The 11,605-nt window shown below is 36.3% G+C and overlaps 1 non-coding gene across 1 annotated transcript; it reads right to left on the bottom strand.

Annotated features, from left to right (window-relative positions):
- Window positions 1-10,491: 10,491 nt before the first annotated feature.
- On the bottom strand, window positions 10,492-10,562 carry TRNAR-UCG. Its single transcript has one exon. It is a non-coding gene; the product is annotated as a tRNA-Arg (tRNA).
- Window positions 10,563-11,605: the final 1,043 nt, after the last annotated feature.

Raw genomic sequence — 11,605 nt, 5'->3', positions numbered from 1 at the left:
TATAACAAGTCATGTACCCATTGTTTTCGCACCCTTCTTGAGTATAAAAAATTGATGCATAATGCAGTATATATCCATATTTACGGATGCATATCATGTTATGCATCTATTATCTCGATGCATAAAAGATTGTGCGACAATTTTCTCGATGCATAATGCATTATGCAGTCATATTTTCGGATGCATAACCTGTTATGCATCCATTTTCACGACTGCATAACATGTTATGTAGATATTATTGTAGGTGCATGACAAGTTATGCAACCTTATTTTTTGTTGGTTTCAATACTAAAAAAAATGTTGTTGTATAACGTGTTATGCAATCATTTTTCGGACTGCATAACACGTTATGCAACAAATTTTGTAGATGCATAACAGGTTATGCAACTGTTTTTAGAGTTGCATAACAGATTATTCAACCATTATGGACAACAACAACACCAATACATCTGTAGCTTTCCAACCAACAACACCTATCCCTTTATTTCATCATCTTTACTTATGCTACCATCAATACTTCTTTTTCTTCTGGTAATGTTGTGAATTGTATACGTTAAGTTGAAGATCATCGTAATGGAGGAATATTTACTAAGAGCAACAACTAATTGGTTTGATGGGTCAACAGAAGATGATGCCGAGTTAGTAAGAGAGCTTTACTGCCATATACAAACCCATGATATCTGTTCCATAAACCTCCTTATCCTTGTTCATCTCAGGCTTCTAAACCACGCCCTGAGTCCTCAAACACAACCGCAAATCATCCCAGCAGTACACGGCTTAGAATGTCATCATATCTGCCTCCTATTGTTATATCCCCTTCACTGACTCTCTGTAAATATTCATCATCATCCCTGGAAAACAGCTGCAAAGAACCATAGCAACAATACATATCTTAAGACTGAACTTCAGCTCAACATACAACCAAAATAAGTCCCAGACTTGGTCATTCCAGCCTCATTCCTTGCTTGCCTGAACTTCCCTTTATTCAACAGCTCTAGTTCCGACGTAGCAGCAACACCAGCTCATTCTCCTCAGAAAAACTTGACCAAACCCTTACAAACTTGAGCCACACCGCTGTCAACACTAATCCAATTCGAATCCCTGTAAACAGTTCATCATTCAGTTGTATAGAAGCAACATTTTACTGCTGAAATATCAGCTCAAATCGAACCCAGTTCATCTCCAAACTCGGTTGCGAAACCACCAAAGCACAGGCACATCTCCTTTTTCTTGTTGCAATCGAAGTGCTCTCAAAAACCCATTGCTTCCGCTCATGAACAAATCTCAATTCCACTGACATCTTCACCAAACAGCAGCCACCATTTCGATACCCAAATTGACCTGCAAATTGAACTACAACCACCAGAACACAGCTTCTACTCAGGTCCAACTATTGGAGATATTGAGACAGCACTATCGGTTACAAGTCATCACCAGCAGCAACACAATGATGAATCCAGTGACATGAGCATCTCAGTTTATTCTCTTCCTCAACTGCTCAAACACTAAGCCCAGTTTCATATTTCTTCACTTAAAACCTCCAATTCACAACAGCATCAGATTATCTTCTAACCCTTGAAATTCATCTGAACCACCATTTTTTTATTAATCATCTGTTTCTCAAATCGCCGCTTTGAACTAAAATTCACCACCATTTCCATCTGAATCTCAGAAGCAGATTCAGAATCCAAGATTCAATTTCTGAGCAACTCTTCTCTTTTTCTCGATCTGTAGCAGCACCAATTTCAAACCCTAGATGCAGCAACAAAGAAGAGATTAATCACAAACATTAACAGCATCACCATCTTCCAGTTCTAACTTGATTTCTTCATCGAAGGCAACGACAACCCCGGCTGTATAATCTGCTGGTAATTTGATCGAAACACTAAAGAACCCATGAAGATAAAGGTATTGTGAGACAAATCCTGAACCTGCACCAGAGATTTTAACGATTACTTCACATTTGGAGGAACAGGAAAAAGAACTGAAGAATAAGTGTAGTTCGACCATTAAAATAGACGAAAACATAATTTTTGAAATTGTGGGTTTGAGAATAATTTTCTTCCAGAAAATGGGTGCGCGCCTGTGTTTTTCTGAGCGTGGGTTTCATAGTAGAAAAGTCTGGGAGAATGGGTCTCCCTGTAGTTTTCACTTTTCTATACGTTAGCTTAAGTTTTAACTATCTTGGTCCAAAAATTATTTCTACAAAATCTCTTATCCGTTGCCCAAAATTTTAACTATGTTGGCCCAACAAAACTTTTGCCGAATTAGTATCCAACTTTCTACCGTATGAAATTAAAGACCTAACTAACTCGCTAAATTTTATATCCTTTTAGCACTTTAAAGGCATCTTGTAAGAAGCTTCAACATTATCTAAAATATGACATGGGTGCCAATATTGATGGCACGATATGAGTCGTACGTTGAAATGAAAGTTCTAAAAAATTATTTGCCAAAAAAAACTAGAGAAAACTAAAAGGGAAATTAAATTGTTGAATATCTTGAAAGTTATGGAAAGTTGTATTGTTGCAACACCAAAAGTTGCATACATGAGTTTACGGAAAATTCCAGTTACAATTCCCTCAGTAGAAAGAAATTACTCAAAATTAAACCTTATTGAGCCTTACCTTCATTCAACAATGTCACAATATTTTTTTTTTCTGGATAACCTAGCAATAATATTTATCAAGGTGAGTATGGATTACGATGAATTACGATGTAATTGCCGAGGAAGCTTGGAAGGTCAATTTCAACAAATTTGTTATTTTATTTTTTTGTAGTCGTTTCTATTTTGCAAATTTTATTTAATAAAATTGTAGTCGTTTCTATTTTACAAATTTTAGCACATTATTTAGGATATCTTTTGTTTTAAACAATAAGATTTTTCCATTTTTTAGGCCCCGGTTTTTAGTTTTCTCCTAGATCCTCTAAAAAGCTTGGCACGGCTCTGACTGCCATGGGAAAATTTTTACGAAGCCTGTTTTCAGGCATACTAAAAATTTTCGCGGCATACTCAAGTTATCATCCGAACCTATGTTTTTCCTAGGTTCCGCTGATAACACATAGGTTAGGTTCAGCTGATAACTTTTCAGCCGAACGTATGCCTCAAACCAGGTTTCATTTTTACTGAGGTGTCACAGAAGCTGCATAGTTGGACCTCAGTTAATAGGGCACCTAAAGTCCAGTAAGATTAAAAGCTGAACCATTTTTTGGGGACTACTCAAAAATGGAGGGGGACTACTTTATGATAGGAATGTCTACCCTATATTTATATGGGGTGTCCTAAAGTGTGGAAATGACTAACCTACCCTTCATATATATATATAACCACCTCCTCCCATCACCACCACCTATATATATAATCACCTCCCCCCATCACCGTCGTTGCTCACCACCACCTACCACCACTGACCACCACCACCACTGACCACATCAAATCACCACCACCGCCACCTATATATATAGCTTAATTTACATCATTAACAAATCAAAATCAAAATCAAAATCAAAATTATAACAAACCCATTACTTTTCATTCGTTTTCCGTTGAAAAAAATGAGAAGTAATCATCAAAATGAGTTGAAAATGGAAGTTACAGAAAAAAGTTCGGCTAGGAATTATGTGAAACAGTTTGTCTAACTAGCTGAAATCAGCTTTAATGGAGTTTTTTCTTTCGGAGAAAAGTTCGGTTACCTCGCAAACTTTTTTCCTAACCGAACTTCTTTTTTCTCCTAGCCGAACTTTTAGTTCGGTTACGTCACAATTTTTTTCGCCTAACCGAACTTTTGTCTGAAAACATCTATATTGAGTTCGGTTTCGTCGATTTTTTTTCCCAGCCGAACAGGTGGTTCGGTTATGTCACAACTTTTTTTTCCTAGCCGAACTTTTTTCTGAAAGCAAAAACTCCATTAAAGCTGAGTTCGGCTACCTGTGTTTTCAGAACTATTAGCCGAACTACACTTGCAGATGAGTTCGGCTACATGTTCTTCAGATGTCCTAGCCGAACTCTATTTCCATGGTCGGAATCACTTGCAGAACACTTCCTTAAGTTTACATCAAGTTTATGCAAAACATCACACATTAAAGACTACCAGTACTTTACAAAAAAATGGATGCTCCTTAATACAGCACAAGCGGAATTAACCTTTTATTTGCAATATAAACTCCCAAATAATTGTGATTATCATCACCTTGAGGATGCTCAGGTATAAGACATATAGTTGGCAGGATGTTGGTTTATAGTCTGCATCTACATAGACTGGAACGCATCTGGGGCTGGATTATAGTTGGCAGGATGTTGGTTTTGTTGCTGCTTCCCCGTTAACTTGCAGCACAACCTGTAACAAATATCAAAATAGTTGGTTAATATACACAAGGCCACAGGGGACATAGAGCAAAACCTCATATTGCTTATAATACAATGCGAACAATAAGATATGGGTCCAAGAAGACTTCGATTACATAACTCACTATAACTAGTCTCGTAATTCAACCTGCCATATGATAATTAACTTAATATAATTTAATGTATGACTACATAAAATTGCAACATACTAGGGATTCCCACATCTAAAACTGCACTTGTGACGCATAAAGGATAACTTGTTTTACAAATTACAATAGAAGAGTATGAAATGTTTAACATAAAAATCTTGCAATATGCATTTGGGTTACACAGTCCCCAATACTAAAGAAAATATCAAACACACCTCACAACATAATTAGTTGCATCAAACGAAATGAATATGCTACAGCAAGCCTCCACGGCATCGCAACTAATTAATGAACTATACTAGTAATTTAGATGCAAATGAAAACAAAATTTGTAATTTAAAGTTCACATTGGTCATCAGTCAGTGCTGATGAACAATACAAGACTTACAGTTTTCTTTAAAGATCAGGACCGGCATGAAAGAGGCAACGTCAAATTGATCAGGACCGGCTCCAGGCACCACCCTTCTCTCAGCTGCTTAAAACGAAGGTGGAAAGAGTAATTTATGAGGAAAATTGGGGTGACATAAGAGAAACCTTTAGGAATAATAAGGAGTTACTGCATCAAATCTGACCTGTCCCAACAACAAGAATTCCAGCTTGAGAAGGACTGACGATAGCAGATAATTGTTCAGCTCCAAAGGGAGCTCCCAAGTTTGAGATGGTAAATGTGCCTCCCTGTAAGCCTCAAATTCTCAAATTGATAGGGGAAAGTTGACAAACCACTCGCCTCAAAATCATCATGTTTGAAAATAACAAATTAGATAAAAAGTAACAAAGTTGAAAATATAGAACTCAAAAAAAAAAAAAGATTGTACCTTTGATCCCCACACTTCACTGCAATATCCTGAAGAACCATAGCTAGCAGAGTTTCTGGATACTGTGGAAAGAATACACAACAACAACAACAAAAATTCAGAAAAAAAGAAAAGATTTATAATATCACATATAAAATGGCCAATCCTAAAGCATTAACTATAACGGCTAAGAAGGAAGGATCACATGTACACAGATGCTAGTGAACTGGAAATGATCCGAAAACACTATAAGAGGAAAGCACACGGCATTAAGAAGAACTGACTTATTCAGGTTTAAGGATGGAGAAAAATAGATAAATTTATCAATATTGATTGAGGCTATCACCGTATGACCAAACCATTAACAGATGTAATAATAAGGCATGAAGGAGTGGAGGATGGAAAACTTAAGGTGCATTACTACCTGAATTACTGTAATACTCCTTCCACATAACCTCTCCAGCTTCAGTTCATCCAGCAAACAAAACTGCAACACTCTCTAGGCCACTGTAGAACCACCTTCATCTGTCAGTTCCACCATTTCCAGTACCACGAACACCAAGCTACAGCTCCAGTTTCTCTTCATTGCATGGTAAGCCCTTGCTCTCAATTGTAGATGCGCAACCAACTCCAATATCTCTACCTCGTTTTGACTATCTCAATCAAGTCACTAACCCATTGCAGTGACACTGCAATAACAACACCAACAAACTACTGCATTTGCACTTACACAAAGTACTGCTTGAGCCTTTCTCCGTTTTATTAACCGCTTCACAGTCACAACAACCAATTTGTACCTGGATCCTAACATTCATCTACAAGCCTCAGGTCAACACCACCCATTCAGTCCTGCAATATTACATCCTACACATTCATCTAGACTTCATGGCAATCACATCATCAGTTCTTGTTTCCATTTCATCTCAACTGCAGCACCATCTGCAAATTGCTGTAGCTTATTGACCCTAGAAGCACCATTGTATAACAGCAACTCCACACAACCTGCCTACCCATTCTCTTCAAGGCCATCATCACACTGCCTACCCATTCTCTTCTTTGCATCAGCTGCACAACTCAACAACAACATACAACCACAACACCTTCTCAGATTTTTCTTCATGTTCACCTGCAGCACCACACTTCTATCAAAACTCTCAGATTCTTCCATCATCATCTTTCCTTCTTGATTTCAAAAACCCCTGTCCTAACATTCATCTACTCCCCCAAAATTCCTATGTTTCTGTTCACAACTCCACTTCTATATCACCAGATTCAAAATTATTTCAAATCTAGAACCAAATATTCATGGCAAATGATCATTCTCTTGCTCGTTTTCTCAGTTTCAACAAATATTTGGTTTACTTTTATATCTACTCTTCATTTCTCTTTCAAGGAAATCATAGGAAAGGTCTAGAGGGTTTGGTGAGAGAGGCGTGAAAATATTGTTCACCGCAGTCTTACCATGTTCATTACCTTCCCCTGTAACCAAATCTCGATTCTTATCTTGATTCCAGGCCTAAAAATCCAAACCGTAATTCTTTGATTATTCATCTAAAAACATTTTCACAACTAAAATTAAACAATACCCTTTTGTTTCTTCATCAATTAATACTCGATTTACTTATCGATTTCATTCAATTCAAAAGTCAAATTCAAAACCCTAACTGCTTCTCTCTGTTCATCGCGAATCCATAACTATCCCTAGTAGTTCTCTTACATGGTTCACAGCAGCACCATCACTTCAGCATGTACATACCCACATCAATTGGTTCTCTCAAACCGAATCTCAATCTCATCTCTCAAACCCTTGAAAGTCATCACATCAGACAGAGAATGGAGTAGAAAAGTGGAGGAAATGGAAGAAATGAATTTCTTCATCTCTTTATGTCTTCCTTCTTTATATCCAATTTCTTAAAATCTGATAGATTTATTGGAGTTCTGAAATCCGATAGATTTAATGGAGTTCTTTTCATATGAGGGATGGGCTTTCTTCTGTTTTAGAGAGACGGAAGATAAGAGATGAAAGGAAAGCGAGTGAAGGGAAGTGAGAGAAAAAAACTTTCATTTATGTAAAATAATTTGGACGGTGAAAGATCTGATTTAAGAGTGACATACGGATTTCGAAAACATCTTGACTGCTGAAATTGTATTTAGGATGCTCATGCGGATTGAGAAGCATGTGTGTTTCTCTTTGTGCTAATACGAACTCATGTATTCGGTTTTATTAGCAACCTTAGAGACGAAATAAATTCCAAAAAAAAATATTAATAAATTTAGGACATTGTTATCGACATTCTGATACAAAAAAATCAAAAAAATATATAAGACTGAATCGTGAAAATGAAAAACGAATTCGATAATTGGTGTGTTTGTTTGTGCTTTCTCTTTGTTCTTCCGGTTTGAATTTCGATTAGTCACATAGGTCATGAAATAATTTCGACCAGTCATACATGTCATGAAGTAGCTTTAGCTAACATGATACATCATCGAAAATAAAAAATATGAAGCTCAGTGTCGAATCCAACTTCAAATGTGGTATAACGGAAAAAAAAATGAATCATGAAGCTGTGGGTGGGTTTTGACATCAAACTTAGCATGATACATCATCGAAATCGATAAATATGGATCTCAGTATCAACTCGAACTTCAAATGTAGTATAACGACAATCAATCTATGACCCACGAAGTTCTGGGAGGGTTCTGACTTCAAACTTAGCATGATAGATCATCAAAATCGATAAATATGAATCTCAGTGTCGATTCGAACTCCAAATGTGGTATAACGACGTTCAAACTATGAACCAAGAAGCTTCGAGAGGGTTCTGACTTCAAACTTAGAAGGATACATCATCGAAATCGATAAATATGAAGCTCAGTGTCGATTCGAACTTCAAATGTGGTATAATGGCATATAAACTATGAACCAAGAATCTCCGGGAGGGTCCAGACTTCAAACTTAGCATGATACATCATCGAAATATTTTCCGAAATCTTAAACAAACCCTTTTCTGGCGACTTTGAGAAAGAAAGTGGCTTTGATCTTGAAACCGTGTCGGGAGTGGATTACTATGAGTCTGAAACTTCGTAAGAATGATGATTCCAACCCTTTACAGGTAAGATTCCATCGGAATATTCTCCGAAACCTTAAACAAACCCTTTTCTGGCGACTTCGAGAGAAAAAGTGACTCCGAGCTCGAAACCTAGACGGGAGTGGCCTACCATTTATCGAGTACGACCTTTGGATAAACATAAATCCGAAAAACACATAAGAATGGATCAAAAAATGATAAATGAATTCAATAATTGTCATTATCCGACTTAGTAGAAGATGTCAATAAGGATATTATGAATAATATCCATAGGTTTAGGGTCTCGTTGAACTAATCGGGATTATTAGATTTAAGATGCACATATAGTTAAAGATAATTTTCATTACTGAAACACGTCACCGTTCCATATGAACCTTCAAACGCAATTTCACACATTTAAATAATTTGCGCTACAAAAAGAGAATTGATGATAAATGCAAATGAGTGAACTTGGCGTGAATCGAACACGCATTTTCTGCCTTGAAGTCAGACGTGCTACCATTGCACCACAGATTCATTAGTATTCACACATGCATCGTTTAAAGAATTATATGATTATCTTTAGAATTTGTCAACACCTAAAACATCATTTCAAATATTATAATAAGTGAAGCATTCTAAAACAGAGTTGTAAGTATGGATTTAGTTAAGAAGGCAAACTGCAAGGAAACAAGTCTCCTGCGATCACGTTAAGGACTGGAATTCTATTCTTATGAACTTATTATATTATGATCAGAAAAAAATTAAAAGAATCTAAAATAAAGACGGAGAAAAACGATTACCTATGACACCTGAAATTGCAGATGGATTTCCAAAGGATTCAAAAGAACAACTCTTCTTGCTGACAAATTTAAAGAAGATCCGAGCTTGCTGGCAGCCAAACTGAGTGAAATGCAACGTTATGCCACCTTTACCGCAGAAACTGTTAACTATAACAGATCAAGGGGGAAAGGTATCAGAAGTTTAGACTTTACACAAACAAGAAAACTTCAAAAAAAAACAATGAAATAGAAAAGAAGATTAAATACTTAACATTTCAAGAAATTATCTTCCATTCCATCATTACTAGAGTTCAACTCGAGGAAACAAGACACTCTCTAAACTCCATAACCAATACTAGTTTGTGCAACATTTACAATAAGTATGAAGCCCTAACATTTACAACGTTACGTCACCTTTAGATATAAAACTATACAAAGAATGTTTCTATATAGATTAGCATAAGATGTTAACGAGTATTGAATTTCTAATGCTGGTTTTAAAAGTTTGAACATATAAATCCAGCACTTGAACAAAATCAACAGCTAATCAAAGTGCAAGCAGTAATAATAGGCCACTAAATGTAAATGTCCTGCCATTATTTTGTTCACATTTAAAAGTTTCTCACAAAAACATGTTTGAGATTACAAATGAGCTGAATCCTCAACGGTTCGCGTCAATTTGATTTTGAATTTTTCTAACCGTGATTAATCGTCGATTTAACATACGAAAGAAATACCTTTGCAGTGGTGGTGGTTTGTGGTTGCGATAATTCTTATTTCATGAGGGAAGTATACCCCTGTTCCGCCTCAAGAAAAGCTCCAGTTATCTCAGATGTCATACCATGATCTTCCTATGAAATCTCTGTGAGGATATCGAAGGCAGAGGAAAAGCACAGTTAAAGATAGAAAAATTAAACTACAATAACAAAAAGAAGTGAAAGAAGGTGCTCAAAATAGTGCTGAAGTAATAACGTAAACGTTACCAATCCATTACTTACTTGTAAACAACCTGAATGCTTAAGAGCCACAAATGTGTGAAGGAATGTATGAGCACTGATCAGTCACACAAAACACTCAGCTCAATCGTACTGGAAGCCGCAACCGCTGACTGCAAAAGTACAAGTTTGCTCTTAAATTAAACAAAGCAATTGAATAAGCAAGATATACATTCAATAAACAATATAACAATAAATCTTTCCTGATTAGAACTGTGAAGAGTATTAAGGCATATAAACTGTGAAGACAATTTGCATTACTGAAACACGTTACCGTTCCATATAAACTGCACACACAATTTCACACATTTATATAATTTTCACAACAAAGAAAACATTGATGAAAGATGCAAATGAGTGAACCTGGCGTGAATCGAACACGCATTTTCTGCATCGAAGTCAGACGTGCTACCATTGCACCACAGATTCATTATTATTCAAACACGTATAGTTTAAAGAATTATATGATTATCTTTCGAATTTGTCAACTGCAAACACATTTAATCACTTGGACAGACAACCAAGAACAAAAAAGTCAATCGAACAAGCAGTTCCATGAAACCCCTACGAAAAAGTGATTTGCAGTTTAGTCACTCATGGCACATAGTGAGTCAAAAGATAAATTGGAAAATTGTGAGAGAAAAAACTGAAATATAACATTCATCAGCAAGTTTTAGAATTGTTATCCTTTGGACAATATTTTTAACCTTTGGACATATATAACTTCAAAGTCATATCAACTATTGCACCAGGATTGATGTCGATAACTCATATTTTCGTTTTGAACCAAATTGACAGGATTCATAAATCTATGATTTTACTAACTGTTGAACAATACTAAAGTATGAACAATACTACTAGAGGTAAAGTTCTTAGATGCTGGAAACCCCAAGTACAGATTCCCATGGAGACAATTTCAGCACCATTCTCTCATTCACCCACTCAACATGCACTAGCACCACTTACTGACTCTCTCACCACCTTAACCACTCTCTCTTTCACTCACTCACCACTAGTACCACTCTCCCCAGGACCAATGAAACCAAAAGGCTGCAGAGGCCGGAAGGGATATACAAAACAGTAAAACGATCATTTAGCACAGAGGTCGGAAGGGAATACAAAACAGTAAAAGAAATTCTACAAGAATCTATTGACCTATACAAATAACAATTATTAAGTACTATTGCCCAAAGAATATCATCCAACACCATGGATACAAGAATATAAAACCTACGTGCAGGTTTAAAGTTTCTAAAACTCACTAGATAATGTTAACCTAAAATGTGCATAATATGATGATGATGGGCTTTTCACCTAAATAAATATCACAAGCTACACAGAGAACTAGAGAAATAAAGTTGCACCTTTGATTTCTTCAAACTGAATTTGTTCTGAACACCAAGAGTTACCATGCTTTGAAGGGAATCAATGACCTTCTTCGCATCACAGAAGACATCAATGTCAACAAGATC

The sequence above is a fragment of the Papaver somniferum genome, unplaced genomic scaffold (genome assembly GCF_003573695.1).
Source record: "Papaver somniferum cultivar HN1 unplaced genomic scaffold, ASM357369v1 unplaced-scaffold_21, whole genome shotgun sequence".
NCBI classification, from domain to species: Eukaryota; Viridiplantae; Streptophyta; class Magnoliopsida; order Ranunculales; family Papaveraceae; genus Papaver; species Papaver somniferum.
This window is presented reverse-complemented; position numbering and strand designations above follow the sequence as displayed.